The sequence below is a fragment of the Malaclemys terrapin genome, chromosome 3, assembly GCF_027887155.1.
Source record: "Malaclemys terrapin pileata isolate rMalTer1 chromosome 3, rMalTer1.hap1, whole genome shotgun sequence".
Lineage (NCBI taxonomy): Eukaryota > Metazoa > Chordata > Testudines > Emydidae > Malaclemys > Malaclemys terrapin.
Genome location: NC_071507.1, coordinates 78,693,429 through 78,715,270, shown reverse-complemented (window position 1 = coordinate 78,715,270; position 21,842 = coordinate 78,693,429). Strand labels below are relative to the sequence as shown.

The 21,842-nt window shown below is 40.5% G+C and overlaps 1 protein-coding gene across 11 annotated transcripts in view; it reads right to left on the bottom strand.

The window, feature by feature from the left end:
* SIPA1L2 (signal induced proliferation associated 1 like 2) overlaps nt 1-21,842 on the bottom strand; it is a 244,219-nt gene that overhangs the window by 163,917 nt on the left and 58,460 nt on the right. For 10 of the 11 annotated variants that reach the window (XM_054023000.1, XM_054022992.1, XM_054022991.1 and 7 more), the window contains one exon: nt 14,454-14,528. The gene's annotated coding sequence lies outside the window, so the exon portion shown is untranslated. Of the gene's footprint in view, nt 1-14,453; nt 14,529-20,767; nt 20,786-21,842 lie in introns of those variants that run through there. The other variant, XM_054022993.1, reaches the window with a different exon arrangement.

The following is a 21,842-nucleotide window of genomic DNA, read 5'->3' as shown; positions in this document are numbered from 1 at the left end:
AATTTCCCGTTGTAGGAAAAAAAACACACACAAATGGGAAGCCAACCAAGCGCTAGATTATGATTTTACCATGAACTTCATTAAGGTGAGGAGTACTTGTGGCACCTTAGAGACTAACAAATTTATTAGAGCATAAGCTTTCGTGGACTACAGCCCACTTCTTCGGATGCTTATGCTCTAATAAATTTGTTAGTCTCTAAGGTGCCACAAGTACTCCTGTTCTTTTTGCGGATACAGACTAACACGGCTGCTACTCTGAAACTGTTCACTAAGGTGGCAGCACACTGGTGTTCTGCCTCAGGAACTACAAAGGAGAGGAATTATGCCTCAAAGAAACAGTTCCTTCCTGCTCCTCTTTTGCTCCAAGAGCACAGTAGTTTCCTACTAATCCCTATCAGCAGCAATTACTGTTGCCCACCCACATTACCTCAGCGGCACTTGCTGACTTTTTAGGAGGTGAAACCAAAGCTCATCCACTTCCCATCCATCTGTCTGAGGAGGAGCTTAGTTAAGTATCAATTAAATAGGTGGTTTAAGGTTGACAACAATGTTAAGAGGTTATTAGAATTGCCTTTCTAATTAGACAAGAAAAATTCCAGATTAAGTTAAAAGTGGCCTGCAGAGAAACAACTGCTAAAAGTAAATAGTCTACTATTTACTTTTGAGTGACACTATTATGCAGTTCTTTTAAATTTAGCTTTCAAACAGAAATCATGGAGTTGAACGAATGATACTTGTTCAAACTGATTAATCATTTTTCATTTCAATAGACCTAGGACATTTAAACAGATATCCGTGCCAATATTTATGATCTTCCAAACTGATTATTAAATATTTTCATAAAAACAATTTTACGTGATCCATTGGTATGTGCTCAATAGTTCTGACACTCATAATACATCAACATTTGCTCGTGTGCTTCAAACTGCGGCCAGTATAATAATGCGAGTCAATATGCATGGAACAGAGTTGGATAAAGGAAACTAGTAACACACTGTGCTTCAGCCCAACAAAAAAGGCATTATTTTCATTGAACTCTATGCAAGCCCTAGAGACAGCTCTAAAGTAACTAGGAAACAGCACACATTATCATCAAAATTTGAGAAAATCAGCTTTGTGGAAAAGAGCAGAATTAAAGAGGCAGTGGAGAAAAGATTATCCAGAACAGAAAGGGAGTACACGGCAGTACTCAGTGTCTTCCTATCCTCAGGGCTGGCTCTGGCTTTTTTGCCGCCCCAGGCAAAAAAGCCTCCGGCCGCGCGCCCCCCCCAGCGCGGCCGGAGCCCCGGGGGGAGGGCGGCGAGCCCCGGCCGGGGCTCCGCTGTCCCCGGCGGCCAGAGCGCCGGGGGGGAGGGCGGTGAGTCCCGGTCGGGACTCCGCTCTCCCCGGCAGCCAAAGTGCCAGGGGGAGGGCGGTGAGCCCGCCGCGGCTCCGCTGTCGCCGGCGGCGAGCCCCGGCCGGGGCTCCGCTCTCCCTGGCGGCGAGAGCACTGGGGGGGGGGGGGGGGGGGGAGGGCGGCGAGCCCCAGCCGTGGCGCCGCTCTTCCTGGCGGCCGGAGCACCGCGCCGCCCCCCTCCAGGTGCCACCCCAAGCACAAGCTGGGTGGGCTGGTGCCTGGAGCCGGCCCTGCCTATCCTGAAACAAAAGGTGGACTCACAGGACAAATCTACTACAGGGAGTTGAGTGTTATTGCTAAGTTATATCTTCTATTAATAAAAACCTAAACTGACAGACAGCATTCTGCTGGTCAGATATGCAATTTAGCTGCTGAATAAGCAGTGCCAATTCTAGGTCTGTGCTTTTTATTATTATTCGTGTTGTGATATCACCCAAAGGCTCCCATCACATAATGTACACGTACCCAAGTAGACTTAAGTCCATATCCTGAGGAGTTTACAATCTAATTTGATAAAAAGACATACCAATTTTGACAAAGAAAAGGAGGAAGGAAAAAAGGACAATGAAAATAAGATCACATGGTTGTATGGTTTAGTTATTGCACAATTTGATAGTTCTAAATCAATGACAGATTTTATTTGTTTTTTTTTTGTTTGTTTTTTTAAAGTAAAACTGCTCCACCACCTAGCCTGATTCTTGCACATATTACAGCAAAAGTGAATTTTGAGACAGGAACTGAAAATGAGGGTAACAACATTCTATGCATAAAGGGCAGAATGGAAAGGTTTGTAATATTAGCAGAAAAATTAGTGTTAAGGAAGAGCAATATGAAAACAGACAAGAACAGGAACCACAGGGAAGCTGTGAAGGACCTTAAAGGTGAAGAAGAGAAGCTTAAAATGTTATGAAGAAGGGAACAGAGCCAAGGGAGGGATTCAAACTGGAAGGTGGCTTGGTAAGAGAGTAAGCCTGGAAAAAATTCTGTATTTTAAAAGGTCTTTAAGGAGTGTGTGCAAGGGAGTTTGTTCAAGGGAGGTCACAACAATTAAGACAGGAGATAGTGAGGAGCTTAACAAAAATTTTAGTTGTGCAAAATTTTGGACACGGTGTAGAAGAGGAGGGAGGGTCGGGATGACCCTCGAACTATATGTCTCAGTTTCAGGGACAAAAGTGTTGTAAAGAATAATAGAATGCATTCATGGGGAGGGTTTGAGAGGAAACATGGTATCTAATTTTGGCCATGTTACAGTTAACTACGTTGTGACATCCAGGACATGAGGTCAGAGAGAGAGGTTGAAATATAAGATGGAATGGATAGACAAGTAAGGAGATAGTACAGAAGTGTGGGTAATGCAAAAAATGAACACCATCTGAGTACATGTGACTGGAGGGCGGCAATTTGGCAGCAACTTTTGAAATTTATTTTTGTTCAGTGTTGGAACCAAAATGTTTTCACAAAAAACAGTCACAAAAAGAATGTGAGTGTGTGTGTGTTTGTGTCCCCATAGTTAGAGTACTGGCCTGGGATGTTGTGGGAGACACCAGCAGAACAGGGATCTGAACCTAACTCAGTAGAATAGAGTTTTCATCCAAAAATCACTTCACATTAGGCACAGTGGGGACTTGAATATGGGACTCTCACATCCCAGTGCCCTAACTGCCATGTTAGAGAGTATATGAGAAAGTCTCTCAGTCTCAAACCTTACTGATGAAAGTTTTTTGGAAACATACATCTCTGCAAAATATTTCAACATATTTCATCAAAATTTCATTTCAACCAAAATGTTCCAACCAGCTCGACTTCAGAGTATAGACTCTGCACGAGTCATCACGAATACGGTTAACAGGAAGAGACCTGTTTAGCATAAACAGGTATCAGAAACAAATATTTGATTCTATTAATGAACAGGTTTCATATCACAGTTAAGTTACAAAAGGCAGACATCCATATCCACATAAAAGGATCAACAACTGAAGTCTGAATTGGTATGCACGCAAAAGAACATATGTATACATACACATGCATCTCCATTCTCCCCCACCCCCTTCCTCTTCTCCACCCAGGGACATTTTTCTCATGGGAAGACAATCACACAGCTTTGAACTGTCAAATACTAGAAAAGCTTCTATCATGCTGTGAATCCTAGTAATGCAATATTTTATAACTTCAACACAAACTGGCATTTATCTGTGCTTTCCATAGTATTCATCTAGGACGTACATGCTTCACTGTAAGCTTTATTTCTGTAAACTGGCCAATAAAAAAAAAAAAAGTATAGTTAAGCTTTGTTGAACAGCATATCTAGGGGGGGTTGCTGGAATGGGTGCTTTGAGAGAAAATAAAACTATGTTGGGGAAGCAGCGCACCAAGGAGATAATAGTATGAGTCAAGGCCAAAGAGAAGGGGACAGTCTCCATCCAAACCCATATAGTTACTAAGGGGTACAAGGAGACAGTATCAACCTTCTGGGGAAATCTCTGACACTGCTAGTGGTAATAAAGGCACTCAAAATAATCAAAATAGAATATTCTATCTAGTTTATGAGCTCAGAGGAGTAAATTAGCCATCAAATAATCTGTAAAAAGAAAGAAGCTTTGCATGGGATTAGACAGCTGAACAAGTATAACTACTGCTACACTTATTCCAAACTAATGTATGACCTAACAACCACTACCCTTCACACCATTACTTTTTTTCCCTCCCCTCTGACCATTGTGGATGTACATTCTGTACAACAGACGTGACAGGTTATGATTATCTGTGAGGGATGGTAGGGTTCTGTATTGCTATTCCTCATTTTGGAGATTAAAAGCCTAATGGGAAACAGAGAAGGAGAAAAGGCTTAATGTTTTTGTCCCAGGGGACAACAGCATTGTATTATGCATACAAGCCCATTAAAATGGAGTGAGCTGAGAGTCCTTCATCAGCACAAGTCTTGAAGAGAATGAAAGCCATTAAGTTTGTGGCCCAGAACCAGGGGGTGAAACTTACCTGACAATAATAAAAAGGCCATTCGTTCAATTAAGTTACAATAATACTTTATTCACCACCAAAGGGGTAGATCCAAACAAGAAATAATTTTAAATTAACCAGTCAGGAATGCATTGAGAGAGGGTCACCCAGTTTGGTTGGAGCTCCCCATAGAAAGGAGGAGCAAGAAAATCTAAGGAAAGAAATATGGTACCCATGTGGTCAAACTCGCCTTTCTCCAAAATTCCAAGATGCCACAATCTACACACACACCCGTACCTAAATCCTACATGACCTTGTGCAAATCACAGTCTCTGTCTCTCCAGCACATTTGCTGGAATTTTACTTACGAGAAATATTTCTGCAGGGTCTTCCTAAAAATAGGTACCTTTGTTCATTCTCATATTACAGCGCCTACTTAAGACTCAATCTCCTTAGACCAAAAGGAAGGCAAGAGTTGCTTTATTTTAAAAAGTTATTTGTACATAGAGCACTTCATACACTCAGTATTATAACACTGTTGATATGTGTATATAAATTCTTACGTTTTGTTTCAGAAACACAATCCCTGTTATAACATATATAACTTGTGTTTTCCCTAGACTTGCAGCTGCTGCATTGGCAAGTGTAATATTGTTCCTCTGCGTATCATGGGTGTATTTTGTTTACGTGTACCCAAGTACTACTTTAGCATATTAACAAAAATGGTCATTTTCAACAATGAATTCATATTAAATTAGTGTAGAACAGCTAGTTGTGATGTGTATAACATTCATAGTAAAATACACTGTGCATGAAATGTTTTGTTTCTTGTTAATATGCACATGCAAACAAAAATAAAGCAAGGAGGTTCCAGATCAAAATTATGTTAACATCTAACAATATTTGGCATCTATAATATAATCTGAATTTGCAAAACTTAGCATAAACCTTTATATTTTCAACAAACTTACAGCACAGAGTCATTTCAAGGGATATTTTCCACCATAAAAAAAAATACAACAAACAGTATATAAAATATAAATGAAAGCTTGACAAATTAAAGTTTGCTTTAATTTCTACTGCATCACTTTGTTAACCTTAGGTATGAAGATTCAGCTCCAACAACTCACCACTATTGTAATAATCCCATGCAGAACACAAAAGAATTTGACAGAATAGGATTCCATTCTAATTCCACCATCAGTGCCAGCACCTCTAACCACCTAACATTTATAAATGTTTGCATACACTAACATGTTCCTCAAAGAAATAAAGGGAACACCCTTAAACTACATGGTAGAAATTAGTTTAAAAAACACTGTCTCAAGGTCAACCTGTATCAATAAATACAAAATGTAATAGAGACACAAGACTACCTTGCTAAATCTAGAGTACCATAAATCCTGGCTGCCCACAAGACAGTTAGCTGAAATGCATACAGCTGTTATATAATCCACACTCTTCCTCCTCCTCAAACAAAGCTACCAACTGCCAAATGTAATCTAATAATTAGCATATGTAAGGTGAAAGAGATAGACCATGACATCAGTTTATCTGCTTCATAGAATATCAATTGTTTTGAAACAAACCTACAGCCCACTAGGACCATAGACATGCCAAATAAATGGCTACTGAAAAGAAATATACAGCATGGGCTGCAGGAATTCACCCACTTAAAAATGCTCAATTCTAAAATGAGCAAAAAGCATTTATAAAGAAAACCTACCCTTCCAGAAAACTATTGTTGCAGGGTGGGATACATGTGATTTGAAAATTAACTCCTTTACATGTAATTTCTAAGCATGATATGCTGCAGAAAAACTCAATATAGCTAGCAATCAGAAAATGAAGTGAAATTTCTTAGAACTATACTCTGAAAGAAATTAATAAAGGCAAGCCAAAAGTAGAAGTAGATTGACAGTTCAAACGTCACGCAAACTTAATTGGTATCAATCACTAACAATGATAATGAAGATCCCTTTTCTAGGACCTTCAAGAGAGCATTGACAAGAGGCAGGATTTCATAAAGAGAAAGCTAAATCCTCCTAGCCTCTAAGCAGCTTGTGAGTTAGTTGACATACTTGGCAAGAAATGGCAGAAAAGTGATAATACCTGCTCCAGCCCACCTCTCCTAGCAATATCATCTGGCAAAAATATTTACAAATTGAGTTATGTTCTAGTGCAAGGGTGCTTTAGGCAGCTCTGGATCACCAGTCTCTGTTGGTATGCAGCTCCCCCCCCCCCCCCCCCCATGCAATGTAGTTAATCTTGCTTGCTTTCAGGAGAGCAGAGGAGATTAAATAAAGAAAAAAGGAATTGGAAGATTTAAAAGAATGATTCCTCTGCCTCCACATCACCTTTTCTTCCTCTCACTGACAAGCTCTGAAAGAACAACTGTGGACATAATCAAAACAGTTTAAGATTATATAGGGGCGAGAAGAGACCTGGCTTCTTAAAAAAAAATTGACCTTAGAGTATGCAATTCATTCAGAAGAGGTGGGGGGGGGGGGGGGGAAATCACTGTACCAGGCTCTGGTCAGATTACTAGTCTAAATGACAAATAGAGAAAAAAACCTGAATTCCATCAGCTATAGATGACACTGAGATGGTATAAACTATTAAGCACTGTTCACAGTAAAACAATGCTTACCTCATTGACTTGGAGGGCTCTTAACAAGAGTAGATGAAGTACTTGTGGGACTGCTATTTTTGAAACCAGACACCTTTCCCTCCCCCTTTGCAAACAGACAGGGCGGAGAGCATGCTGGGTTAATAACCAGTCCAGGTCAGCTTCCAAGAGATTATTTTAAACTGTCTGCATTTTTTAGATAGGGACTGGATGCGACAGGCTACCCAAGAAAAGACCAAATATAACAAAAGGTCATCTGTATCGTATTATCCATATTTTAGGACTAAAATTTATTGAAGACAAATGCTTAGACATTTCTATAGGCAATGTAAAAACTGTAGAAAGCAGAAAGTTTAATGAGACATATTACACTCTAGCAGTGGTACAGTTACTCCATCCATTCTCACCATGACAAGATGTTACCCAACCTAATGAAACTTCTCAGTTAAACTAAGGAGCCACAGCCTGCAAAAGTTACCTACCTCCCTGAGGACTAAGCTTTCTAGTCAGGATGAAAGATACCCAGGCCACCACTCCTCAAAGTCCCCTGTAGTTTGAAGGATTAAATATTAAATAAAAATAAGACAACCATGTTATTGAAACACATTGTCAATCAAGTTTCTATAGAATCTTTTAAAAATATGAAGTTTGTGCCTACCTTTTGTTCCATCTCCTCTCTTTCTGACTACACTCTAGTTTCAATTTTCTTTCTTGTGAAGTGTCTTCTCCTGCATCATTTTCAGTTTATCTCCACTCATTTACGTCCCCTTTTCACCCAATATTATGTGTTCTATTTTCTACCATATATATTTAGGGGGAAATTGGAGACAAAGAAAAGTCTGTCCCTCTCAATGGCATAATTTTCTTTTCTAATTTGTCCCCCCAATTTACCACATATCATTCCAGCACCAAGTCAAAGAAACTTCCAAGAGTACATTATTATGCCAGTCTTCAGTTCTATCCTCAGGTGTCTGAAGTAATTATCTCAGATATTTCACTGATATTTGTTCTCACATGAATTACAAACAGAAAATTCCCTTCAATTAATGTAACTCATTGCAATAGTTATCTTTCAACACTTAAAAAAAAACAGTATACCACCCTTTTACTTGTATCTGGATCACAGATGTATTACAATCACTGTTCAGAACATCTCGTTTTTCTTTTTTCTTTCTTTCTGGGGACTTCCCTCCACTCCTTTTTCCTGATTACTGGTACCGTTCACCTCCAATCTGTTCTCAATCTGCACCTGCAGTTCATCTGCTGCCTCCTCCCCATAGGCAAAATACATATAATCAAGGACTTGGCTGAAGGGCTCTATAGATGTTTGGCTACCAGGAAGAGTAGTAAGAAGAACAAAGGACTTCTTTGCTCTTCCATAGCCATTATTTCCATGATTTCCAATTGTGAGGTCTTAACCAGTTCCTTACTTCATGTTTTGTCTACCTGTGCCTCCTCAATTTCGCCTCCTGATTACAACTTCCACTCTACTGTGTGTGTCTTTTCTTCTGTTATTAATTATTTGTATCATGGTAGCATGAAGGAGTCGCAATCATGGACCAGGATGCCTCTGTACAAACAGAACAAACAATCCCTGCCCCTATCGAAAGGAAACTAGGCTGCTCTTGATATACATGTAGCCCTCTTGTTATTCATTTAGGAAAATGAATATTGTACAACTTTCATACTTCAATACTTTGGGTCCTTTCCTACCTATTTGTATGTCAGTTTCTCTGAGGTCATCTCTTAACTTGTTGGGAAATTCTTCTCTTAGACCTCACCTCTTATTTAGTAACAGAATTAACAGAATCAGGGCTTTACGTCCCCCCCCCCCAAAAAAAGCTTTCTACAATGGTGATTTCAATACACATATGTGTAAGTCCAAAGTTTAAACCATTCTACTTAGTGAAATGAAATTTTTGAATAATCTGAATTGCTTTACCTTGACCACAATACTCTTTCAAAACTGGCCAAAATATTAATGAAATAAAGAGATTGATTTTTTAAAAAATCATTCTTTATTCATTACAAACTGCAAGTGCTGAAAATGTACAATTTCTGCTGTGTGCGCTTGCTTGCGAAGGAGAGAGGCAGAGTTCACAAAGAAACGGAAAAGAATACACTTATGAAAACAGGAAAGTGTGATTGTTAATACTACAGAAATTAGCAGAATGACTCAGAAGCAGGTATAGTACCTTCAATGACTTAACTAGATTTCAAGCTTACACTGTCCCTTTAATACAAAATAAGAGTATTCATTTACAAAAGGGGAGGGAGAGTGGAAAGGGCTCAGAAGTTTATTTCAACGACTGGCCGGAATGAAAAAGAGGAAAGAAATGCAAAAATTGGATACTTAACTTTTGAGACACTTCAATGCTAAGGAGAAGATGGGGAGACACTCAGAGATTGATACAAACACAGATATTCTAAAAAAATGTCAGCATTTTGTTTTCTCGCTCACTCCCAAAATAAACTGTAAGGTTGTGGTACACCTATCTGAAGCAATGTTTAGTCTTAAATCTACATATGTTTTATACCATTTGTCTTGGATTGGCTTACAAACTTTATATATTTTTGGCCTTAGACTGCTTTTGGGCTATTCAGTCATCCAGTCTCAAACACAAAAGCTGGGAATTACCCCATGTCTCTTTCTGATAGTCTAAACCAAGTTAAGAATCAGGGGAAGGCACAACTTTGCCTCCTCTACTAAAAACAGAGGGAAAGCTCTCCTGTTCTCCATCCCCCAGCACTCAGGAAATACTGTTCTCCCAGAACTATACTTCTGTCCCCTTTATCTCTTCCACCACATGATGCAGGAATCCCACATGATGGTCTGTTAAAATACAAGTGATTTTATTGTCACTTTTTGGAATAACCTGCATAAAATCATTTGTGAGTACTGCACTACTTCAAACTCATACAGATAAAACATACAGTACTTGATAATGTAGTATCTCAGATTTAATATTATACACAGATATAGAAACATACAAGCCACAAATGTGTGTATAACACATTTCGTTTTAAAAACCAATCTACAGCAAATGTTCTACTAAATCATCAAGAAAGTAATATAGACAAAATGTAGGAAGTTTAAGTAACTTAGTATATATCAGCATTGTATGCTCAAGTAAGTTTTATACAAATACGCAAAATGTATAAGTTCCATTGGTTTGTAGTCTCAGGTCAAAACTCCAAATTTCCAACATATCCAGTCCTGAAGAGAAACAGTAATACCATTACCATCTGTAACTTTGCTAGGATCGTTACACATTATCATTTCAGTTAATCTATCTATGCATCATAGATTTTTTTTTTTTTTAAACGAGAATGTTAGGTGACAAAATTTATCCCCAGTGTACTGTACCGTAAGCCCCAGGGAAATCAAAGGAATTACAATGGAGAAGAATTTAGCCAAAAAATGTCTAAAATCCTATTAAAGTGAAAAGTTTTTTCTATACATTCCCATAAGGAAATATTTTCCAAAGAAGTGCTTATTCAGGGGAGAAAGAGACGTGGGAGTACACTCTTTAATGAAGCAGTCATTTCTCTATTGTGCTGCAGGGAGCATTTGCTGACCAGATGGTAATCAGATGCTGTGTTCAGCCAGCATGAAGTACTACTTAACTAGGGCTGTGCGCTAGAATTATAAAACAACCCATTGCACTAGATTTGGACCAGATCAAGAAGTTTACACAGTAAGAGGCCACAAAAACAAAGTGACTGCATCACCTTTCATTCCATTCACAGCAAATATCAGCCTGTCTCAATTCTTTGGCAAGTGCAGTTTCCTAAGATTTTGTAGAGGCAGTCTAATTAGCTCTTACAAAGAGCTCCATTTTTCAGCATCCTGGTGCTGCTTTCAATTTTTGGTCATGTCAGGTCTTTTCCAAGGAACAGTCACTTATCCCAGCTGAAGATCTGCAAAGTCACCAAAATTATAATTTGATTTTTTACTTAGCCAGCACACTAGGAATGCAATCATTCTTCACTATAATGAGATTTGGCAATCATGCCTCATAAAACTACTGCACTCATATATTTACAAGCTTTAATAAAGGCAAACTGCCAAATTACAAATTTCAACAAGCGCTAAGTTTTACCTGTGCCTGTAGTTACACAATCAAATGACTCCATTTGGTGTTTTAACCACACCCATCAAAACTTCATTAAGAGCTGTTCAACATTAAGAAAACAGTAGTTAGAAGCAACTGTTTGTTATATCAAATCTTAAGCACTCAAGTTTAAAAGTACATCATATAAGGTTGCCTGGCGTCCGGTTTTCGGCTCCTAGATGCAGAGGCGGCTGGTGGGGGTCTGCGCGTTGCCCCCACCCCGAGCGCCGGATCTGCAGCTCTCATGAACCATGGCCAATGGGATCTGTGGGAGTGGCACCTGCAGACGGGGGCAGCACCCGGAGCCCCCTGGTCGCCCCTCCACCTAGGAGCCAGAGGGACATACCAGCCACTTCCGGGTTATGCCCAAGGTAAGCGCTGCCCAGAGCCCACACCCTGAACCCTCTCCCACTCCCAAAACCCCCACCCCAGCTCAGAACCCCCTCCTGCACCAAAACTCCCTCCTACAACCTACACCCCCTCCCGCACCTCAACCCCCTGCCCCAGCCCAGAGCCCCCTCCTGCACCCTAAACCCCTCATTTCTGGTCCCACCCTGGATCCCACACCCCAGAGCCTGTCCCCCATCTCACACCCCAACACCCTTCCCCAGCCCGGAGTCCCCACCTGCGCCCCAAACCCATCATCCCCAGCCCCACCCCAGATCCTGCTCCCACACCCGGAGCCCTCACCCCCTATCGCACCCCAATCCCCTGCCCCAGCCTGGTGAAAATGAGCGAGTAAGTAAAGGGGGTGAGAGTGAGTGATGGAGGGAGAGGGCAGGCAGTGAGCAGGTGTGAGGCCTCAGAGAAGGGGGTGGGGCAAGGGTGTTCAGTTTTCCGCAATCAGAAAGTTGGCAACCCTAACAATATATGAAAGACAAAGAAGAAAATCCTAGTTTGGCAAAATTGAAGAAATGCAAAGGATACTGAGATAGACATAGATATGGCTATATCACACACACACACACACACACACGCACACACACACACACACCCCATTATTTCATCTCCTTTTGTAATATCCTCATATTTGTAATACCCCCTTTGAAGCATCTTCCTTACCACTTTTCTTCTTTTCCAGTTAGCAGAGAAATATTTCCTTGTTCATGGTCTATCATTAGCATCAGCACTACTTCAACAGTTAGCTCCTAACAAAGGAAGTACTGGGCCATACAAGATTGTTTTTGGCATTCAAATGAAAATAGTGGCTCTCCAATTTGTTAGTTAGAAATTAAAAGCCATTGACTTCAATAAGCAGAGGGGGCTTGAACCTTGTAGGATCTGGCCTTGTGAAACGAATTTTGGGGACAGGTATTTCTGATTCTTTAAAGTATGGTTCTGTTCTAAAACATTACCATCCGTGATGCACTGAAGGGAGCTCTCAGGGACCCTTTCTTAAATCTCTTCAACCAAGTAGAATGGAAAGTTAAGATGATTTCCCTGTGTCCTCTGGAGTTCACACCTTCCCTGCTTACTATTAAGTCATCTCTACTTGAGATGATTTATCCCTGTGGCTCAAAAATACTTCTGGATTTTTTGCCTTTGAGTTGACCAGAGTATTGGAGTAAAGTAACAAAATCCCTGTGGAAAATACCAACAATCCCCAAAATGAACACACTAATCTATAACTATCAATACATTGAATATATTTTTCAGAAACTTTTATAACAACTGCTGCTGCTTAATATAAGTTGGCCCAGTGCTATGTCCCCCCTCTTTGGCTATGGTTTTGAGAGTTTTTGTTTAGAGAGGAAGATAAATTAATAGATTTCACAGTCCTTCCTCCTTCCTCCTGCAAGCACCCCACCTACACACAATCTCCCCTCCCCACTGAACACCGGGTTTAATCACAAGGAAAAAAATTTTGTAGGAGCCCCTTATGAATGTACTGACAGCACATTACTGACTATTCTGCAAACAGCACTTTTACTCCACAAATCAGTTCCTTGTGTATTTTGAAAGTCTTATCAACTAATGGTAATCAGTAAAGTAGGTTTCCACTGCTTATTACCCCATTAGTACTCAGAATCCAAATCTGGTAATAGTAAGAAAGCAAGAGCTCGATTCTATTCTCTGAGGCATAAACAGGATTGTTTACTAAGCTCCAGGCAGGGCCGGCTCTAGGATTTTTGCCGCCCCAAGCGAAAACAGTTTCCCCCCCCTTTTTTTTCTTACCCCCCCCCGGCCCCACCTCAACTCCACCCCTTCCCCAGATCACGAGCCCTGCCTCCTCCCCCCTAGGCTCTCAAGCCTAGGAGGGAGGAAGGGAGAGGGAGAAGCAGCACGTGCACCGCTTCTCAAACCGGGGAGGGAGGGGGAGATCCCAAGCGGCTGCGGCAAGCAAATCAGCTGTTTCGCGCGCCGCGGCTGCTCGGGATCTCCCCCTCCCTCCCGGGTTTGAGAGCCTGGGAGGGAGGGCGAGCAGCGGCGCGTGAGCGGCAGCAGCGGAGGTGAGTTAGGGCGGCCGGGGCACATTTTTAGGAGCGGCATGGCCCGCGCCAGAATGCCGCCCCTAAAAATGTGCCGCCCCAAGCACCAGCTTGTTTTGCTGGTGCCTAGAGCCGGACCTGGCTCCAGGTACATTAGTGTGAATCCGTGAAAAACAATGACACTGCACAGGTGTCACTGAGGCCATTTCTAGCAATGATATATGAAAAGGAAAGAACCCAGCTTAACTTTCAAAATCCAACTGAGTCTTCAGTGCTGGCTGTTAGAAAATCATTTTTATTTGCAAAACCGTGTACATCTGATAAGAAAGTCATTGAGTGAGAATAACGTCAGGATATTTCAATTTTTTTTTAAAGCAGTCACTTTTAGAGTATGATAGAACTACATATTAAACCTTACCTAATCAAATGAAGACAGTTTAAAGACTAGCCCACGAATGGTTTTAACTTCTTGAGTAACCAAAAAAAAACCCCAAACCACCTTTTAATCATTCGTTTAATTTTATAGCTGTCTCCTTTACTGAACAGGAAAGAGAATGAAATACTTTACCAACAAATTTTATAACCCCAAACAAACTTCTGTTTATAACCTAGTAAGTCCAAAATTAGACCAATGGCCAAACTTTTCAAAACTACAGCCTCAAGTTCCAAGTGCAAAAAAATTCCTTTGCACATTCAAATTGTTTACTTGCATGCACAAATTTGTATTTGCATGCACACATGTAGATGCATGTGTGCATGTATTTCTTTTGTGGAGACTTTAGCTTTTTAAAAGGTGATTAATATATTTTTAAAAGGTGACTAAGGGTTTTCCAAACAAATTTAAAATTAGACTGGAGCATACTACATCATTCATTTAGATAGCCTGGTTGTGAAATCACTACCCTCAAAAGATTAACAGGTATGCTTACCTTTGGTTATAAGGGTTCCAAAAGCATGCCTTCTCACTTCCCCGTTTACTGATACTGGGAACAATGAAGCGGAGCCTGGAAGTCAAATGAGAAATCCTTATTTTTAATATGAAGGTACCCTAAACATGTATATCAATAGCAGGCATACATAAAATCAGTATTCTAGATCTTAAACCAGTGGTTCTCAAACTTTATTGCACCATGACCCTCTTCTGATAACAAAAATTGCTACATGACACAGGAGGGGGGACGGAAGCCTGAGCCCACCCAAGCCCTGCCGCCCAGGCGGGGACAGGCCAAAGCCCAAGCCCAAGCCCCAGGCAGGAGGGGTCTGTAACCTGAGCCCGGGGCAGTGGTGCTCAGGCGTCAGCTTCAGCCCTGGGCCCCAGCAAGTCTAATGCTAGCCTTGGCGACCCCATTAAAACCGGTCACGACCCACTTTGGGATCCTGACCCACAGTGAGAATTGCTGACTAACTATTTAACAGAGAACAATAATCTACATACACAAATATGGAAATACAGCATTGAATGGTGAGAAATCATGGTGAGAAACTGTTTCGTATCCTATGTGATTTATTGTTACACCCTCTTGGATGTAATTAATATGCTAAAACATGTGGTAATTATTCCTGCCTACAAAATGTTGAGAAATTTAACTTTGATTCCTGGAGACAAAAAGCAATTCGTTGAGATATTAATCAAGAAAATCCACATTCCATACATTCCAGTGCCTAGACATACAGTACTAGGAATGAGTATTTCTATATGAAAGCAGCAAGAACAAGAACATTTTACATAGGTCTGTCTAGCCGATCAACACACAGATGTGGAATACACACTAACATTCCGTAAAAAGTGGCTGGACCCTTTATAATCTATATCTGTATTAACAGAATTGCAATACGGACATTTAATGCGTTCCCTAGATAGTAAAATAGACTTTTATATGCAGTTTTACACCTATATATTTGAAAACACAGCAGGAACAGATGTGGCTGCCTAAACTAAATGAACAGTGCAGGATTAAAAGAAACACCACTGATGTATTTTATAGAATAGTGAACATAATTAAATTTCTTATTTACTAAAAATTCATCCAAGCAGGCTACATAAACCCTCTTAATCATAAGTTTACTGCATTTAGATATGATAGACAGCAGTTGTATGTATAGTATATATAGTATGTATATATAGTAACTCCTCAGTTAACGTTGTAGTTATGTTCCTGAAAAATGCAACTTTAAGTGAAACAATGTTAAGCGAATCCAAGTACCCCATAAGAATTAACGTAAATGGGGGGGGTTAGGTTCCCGGGAAATTTTTTTCACCAGACAAAAAACTATATATTATATAGATATACACACAGTATACGTTTTAAACAAACAATTTAATACTGTTCACAGCTATGATGATTGTGAAGCTTGGTTGAGGTGGTAAAAGTGGAGGGTGGAAGAGGGCGAAATATTTCTCAGGGAATGCCTTGCTGCTAAATGAAGAACTAGCACTCATCTGAGCCCTCAAGGGTTAACACATTGTTGTTAAAGTAGTCTTTCACACAAGACAGCACGAACACGAGGGAGGGGAGACACCATAGCAGGCAGAGACAGACACACACCTTGCGTGTGGGGGAGAGAGATGCACACTGCCCCTTAAAGTAAACTGACCCACTCTAAAGTGCATTGTCTTTTTAAGTGGGTCAGGAAGTTGAGACAGCAGCTGCTGCCACAAGCTCTCTCTGTCCGTGTCCCCTCCCTGCTCTATGGAAGATGGGGTAAAGCAGGGTGCAGGAGCAGGGGGAAGGGGGACACCCTGACATTAGCCCCCTCCCTTCCCCCCCCGCACAGCAAGCAGGAGTCTCTGGGAGCAGCACCAAGGCAGAGGGCAGGAGCAGCACATGGCAGTGGGGGGAGGGACAGCTGCTGGGTGGCTGCAGCACAGGGAACTTAGGGAAGCGGGGAGTTGATGAGGGGCTGCCAGTCCACCCTGGTTACAAGCCCTCACCAGCTAGCTGCAACCAGCTGCTCTTCCTGCAAGCAGTGGACAAAGCAGGCAGTTGCCAAACGACATTAGAAGGGAGCATTGCACAATTTTAAATGAGCATGTTCCCTAATTTATCAGCAACGTAACAACGAAACAACGTTAACCGTGACAACTTTAAGTGAGGAGTTACTGTAGTAGGCAGAACATAATATCATCTGAGGGCCAGTGGCAGTCTCCAGTTGCCTTTGCCCTAAAGCATAGTTTACACTTAAAAGTTTGCCAGAATAGCTATTCTGGTGGACATAGCTATTCTGGCAAAACCCTCCTAGTATAGACACAGTTTTATGCCATCGAAAAAGTGTTTTTTCCCTTATAGCTTATACTAGTTGGGTGAATAAAATCAGCTATACTGGGAAAAGCACTTAACTGTGTCTACACTGGGGATTTTGTGACAAAGGACTAGCACAAAAGTAAATCCCTTTACCTAAAACCCTTGACCTAACAAAACAAACAAACAAACAAACAAAGGCAGCACACCCCTTGATGGCAAATGTTTTAATGTAGACTAGGCCTAAGTGAAGTTTGAGGATCAAAGGCAGGTAGTTTTCTGTTGGTTAGTTTTTTTAGAATCTCTGATAAATTCTAATGTAACCCTGGTGCCGACCCCCTTCTCCGGTGCTTCCCGTTTTTACTAAAAAAATTCGGCTTATGAATGAGTATATATGGTATATATTATAGATTTATAGAAAGACCTTCTAAAAATGTTAAAATGTATGACTGGCACGCAACACCTTAAATCAGAGTGAATAAATGAAGATTTGGCACACCACTTCTGAAAGGTTGCAGACCCCTGCAATACAGACTCGTATACTAAATTTCAGAGGTCCTAAATTCAATCCTGCTCGCCGATTACCGGGATCTGTTGGCGTTATATTAAACCCATCAGAAGTACATTAAATAGAGTAACTTCACCAGAAAATGTGTATAGAGTAGAAGTACATGAAAAATAGATGTTGCCAAGTTTTAAACAACACTGGAATACATCAGATTATATAGCAAAAAGTAGGACTGACTGGCAAAATTAGTTCTCTCATCTGTAATTTTGCTCATAGAATGATCCACTTCTCTGGACTGAAGTCTAAACTCATGGGTATTTCTGTCCAGTGCAGCAAAATTCCTCTGAAAGCTTTCCCTGCTACTGTGTTTGCTATACCAATTACACACACCCCAGTCAAATACTTTCAAAACTAGATTACAGTGTAAACTGAACATACACATACACATAAAAGCATGGTATTGATATCAGTGTAACATATGTAACTCTTTGTCCCAATTTAAATAAAGACAAAAGAGAATCACAGACTAAGCCAAGTATACACAGAATATGGGATAAGCATAGGGAGGATCTGTTCAAATTAGTAAGAGAAAACAAAATCAGAGGTAAGAAAACTAATTCTGCAATACGATTCACTGCTCCCAGAAATTACAAATCATGGGAAATAGCAAACAGTGACCATCACCCAATCACCATATAGGGAGAGTAATAAAAGTGAACATGAGTGTAAATATAGTCATTACAAATAAAGAAAACAAAGTCGGCATGAGTCAAACAAAAAAAAGACCACTGAGAAACCCTCTCAAAATAGAATTAACCTGAGACTAAAAAGATATTATAAACTCTGTTCAATTAGCTTTGAATTCAAAAGTTATTTTCCCAGAAGAAACAGCTTTATCTCTATACATACATCAGAGGTGAAAGTAAGCCAGCAAGAGCTGGTGCGCCGTACCGGGGCGGCCCGGCTTCCCCAGGCGGCAATTTAAAGGGCCTGGGACTCCCAGCAGCGGCTGGAGCCCCAGGCCCTGTAAATTGCAGCCAGAGCCCTGCTGCTAGAGCTCTGGGGTAGCGGCAGCGGGGGTTATTTAAAGGGCCGGGGCTCCCTCTGCCTCTACTGCTCTGGTCCTTTAAATAGCCGCCGGAGCCCCGCCGCCACTACCCCAGGACTCCGGGGGCTATTTAAAGGGCCAGGGCAGTAGAAGCAGGGGAGTCCTGGGCCCTTTAAATAGCCCTGGCCAGAGCTGGCCCCAACCCAGCCCCGTACCAGTAAGTCCCTATTTCTACTTTCACCCCGACATAAATAATATATTTGTATACAATGTAATACACATCTTCATCTTAAAACATATTGAGAGCAGTTTAAAAGATGTTACTAAAAAATTTGTTTCCAATACAATATAGCAACACAGTTTTGCAACGCTTAAAAAAGAACGCATAGATGACCACAATGCAGTTTTGCAAACGCTCACAATTGTACCATAAGTCTTGCAGTGCTTGAGGTTTCTCTGAAAGCCCCAGATCCTAGAGGCATGTAATTACATGAGAATCTCAGCTTTTGCCTCTTTTTGTCATTTTGGGTAAGTCCCTAGCCCTCATAGTTGGAGAAAAAGCTTGAAAACATGACTTGAATTTACTCTAAAGGCTCAGATGCCAGAAGGCTAAGATAGAAGTCCTTTTTTATTTTAATTGTATGATTTTCAAGACAATATTTTTTTTTTTTAAGCCATGACTCATTGATTTCTAAATGTTTCAGGCTAGCAAGTTTCCTCCTTCCTACATGATATGTTGAGGTTTTTCCATTCAGTGCATACTTCTAGAATGTGCCTCAACTCTCAAAGAAGGCTCCTAGATTGCTGATTTTTGTGCTAGAAAATGGTATCAATTAATTATCTGGTGAAGTAGTATTTAGAAGATTATGTAGCTTTTTATGAGACTGCCAGCCATGAGACAAGCATTAGACTTTCTCCACAGGTTAGAATATTTTTTATCTAAAACTCATCCAGAATACTTCCTGAGAAAGAAAGTTTATTTTAAGTGGGTATGACTGAAAAGAAAAGGAATTAAATAAATAAATATAAATTAATGGAGATATCCCATCTCCTAGAACTGGAAGGGACCTTGAAAGGTCATCGAGTCCAGCCCCCTGCCTTCACTAGCAGGACCAAGTACTGATTTTGCCCCAGATCCCTAAGTGGCCCCCACAAGGATTGAACTCACAACCCTGGGTTTAGCAGGCCAATGCTCAAACCACTGAGCTATCCCTCCCCCCTAACTACTTTAGATTAAGTTTAGTGTTCCACAAACATTTTAGGACTGGTCTACAAAATCCCTTACTCAGAATATTGATAAACATCTACAATTGAAATAAAAGTACCCTCACGGCTGCTCCGCTACAGCTCTCCCACTGACAAAAACACTTCCACCCCCAACGAGAAGAGATAACATTGTCGGCAGGAGAGTGCTCTTGCCGACAAAGCGCGGTTCACACCGGCACTTGTCGTCGACAAAACTTTTGTGTTTCAGAGTGGTGTTTTTTTAACACCTCTGAACAACAAAAGTCTTTCACTTGCCAGTGTAGACAAAGTCTGAGGGAAAACCCTGAGAAAGGCCTAGAGAGTTAGAAAACAGGCCGAAAACATGTCTGGATGACTTCTTGAAAGTGATTTTAAGACTGTTTGTAGTAGAACATCAAAACATCCTGGATCCCCAGGTTGCATTAGATATACTTGCTTTAGAACCACAACTAGAAAGTGAGAAACAGCAGGATTCAACAAAAGAATAAAACATAAGAGGATAGGGTGCATGGCATATAGGTTGAGATTTGAACAAAACAAACTCCTTCCTTTTCAGATCTTAAGAAAATGCCTTTTATATAAAACTCTAGAATAACTTTAATCAGGGAATTAAGAGGCATAAAGTTTTAGCAACAGCACCACTGAGGTCCATTCATCAAACATGTCAGGAGAGTGCACACTTTCAATTCCAGTTTCCAAAATCAAAAACCCAGCCCCCGCCACTTTTCACTGGTTTGGGTAGAAACACTCGGGAGTTAGGCTTTCCGTCCAGAGCACTGGAACCATCGTGTGGGGAAAAGGGACTCATTCTTACCATGATACATTGCTTCTTAAAATATAGTCTAATTTATATTTTGGTAGCCTTATGCTAGAATTTCTGGCTTTTAGCTATATTTTAAGTAAACTGCTCTTTAGCATCTTCACTGCCATAATTCGAATTATATATTTTGGTGTTTTTACGATGTACAACTATTAAATGCTTTTAAGACATGGAGTAGAAGAATGGACATAAAAAGTAGAATTATTATAATAGATTTCCACTTTAAAATGTTATAGTAGAAAAATGCTTAACTAAAAATTTCACCTTGTCAAGGACTATATCTACTCCATGCATGCCTGTGTCATACCTGCTTATTTTACTATTAGAACTTTTTATTATTGTCTGCACTTCCAGTTAATAGATCTTCAAGAAAGTCCGCTTACTTTATAATGCTTATTGCTTCATCATCAGAATTCAAAGCTAGTAAGTTCACAATCTTTGCTGGTAATAATGATGGCGGGTGCTACGGAGGATACAAAAGAGACAGAATGAAAATCATGTGATTAATCATGGATTGAAGTAATACAGTTGGCTGCTAGGAAAAATAAAAGAAGACATGGTTTAACTTGTAAATTGAACATTGACAAACTCACTGATGAAGAATTACCACTACATTTCTAACCAGAATCACATTTAATATATTTTATGAGTCATGCCAAACTAAAGAAAGCATACTCCATGAACTTTAAGCCATTATTTGGGGAAAATCTGACTATGGCTTTTTATTTTTTTGTGTGTGTGGTAGTGAAGAAGATTGTATTTCAAAGGTTGCCAGCTGGAAAGCGGGCCCTGCAAAGCAATTTGAAGCAATAAATAAGACATTTTCAAGGTGGTTTTACTATTACATAAAGTATTGAGATACTCATGCGCTACAAATTCCTAGTTTTTATTTTAAAAATGCACTGTCTACAGGTAATCTAGTTCTAAAAACACAAATGTAGTGGTTGGGGACTGATCCTGACAGAGGCTGAATACCCAACAACTCCTTTGATTTCAACAGTTAACATGGGTTGCTCAGAACCTCTCTCAAAAACAGGGCTGAAATGATTACATGTATTTTGCTGCTAATTTCTATCTCATAGAGCTGGAAGGGACCCCGAAAAATCATTGAGTCCAGCCCCCTGCCTTCACTAGCAGGACCAAGTACTGATTTTGCCCCAGATCCTTAAGTGGCCCCCTCAAGGATTGAACTCACAACCCTGGATTTAGCAAGCCAATGTTCAAACCACTGAGCTTTAAGTTTAACCAGAAAGCTAAACTTAATTTAACTTGCAATATCCCCAACACAATGGGCTGATCTCCGTAAAAGGCACTTTTCCTTCCTTTCATACAGAAAACATCCTGTAAACAATTTATTTCCACTCTGTTAATTGATTGCTTTTGTTTACTGGCAGGAACCACAATAGCAAACTCGGCATGCAGCAGTGAGAGCTAGAAAGTTTTGTTTCATTTCCTACT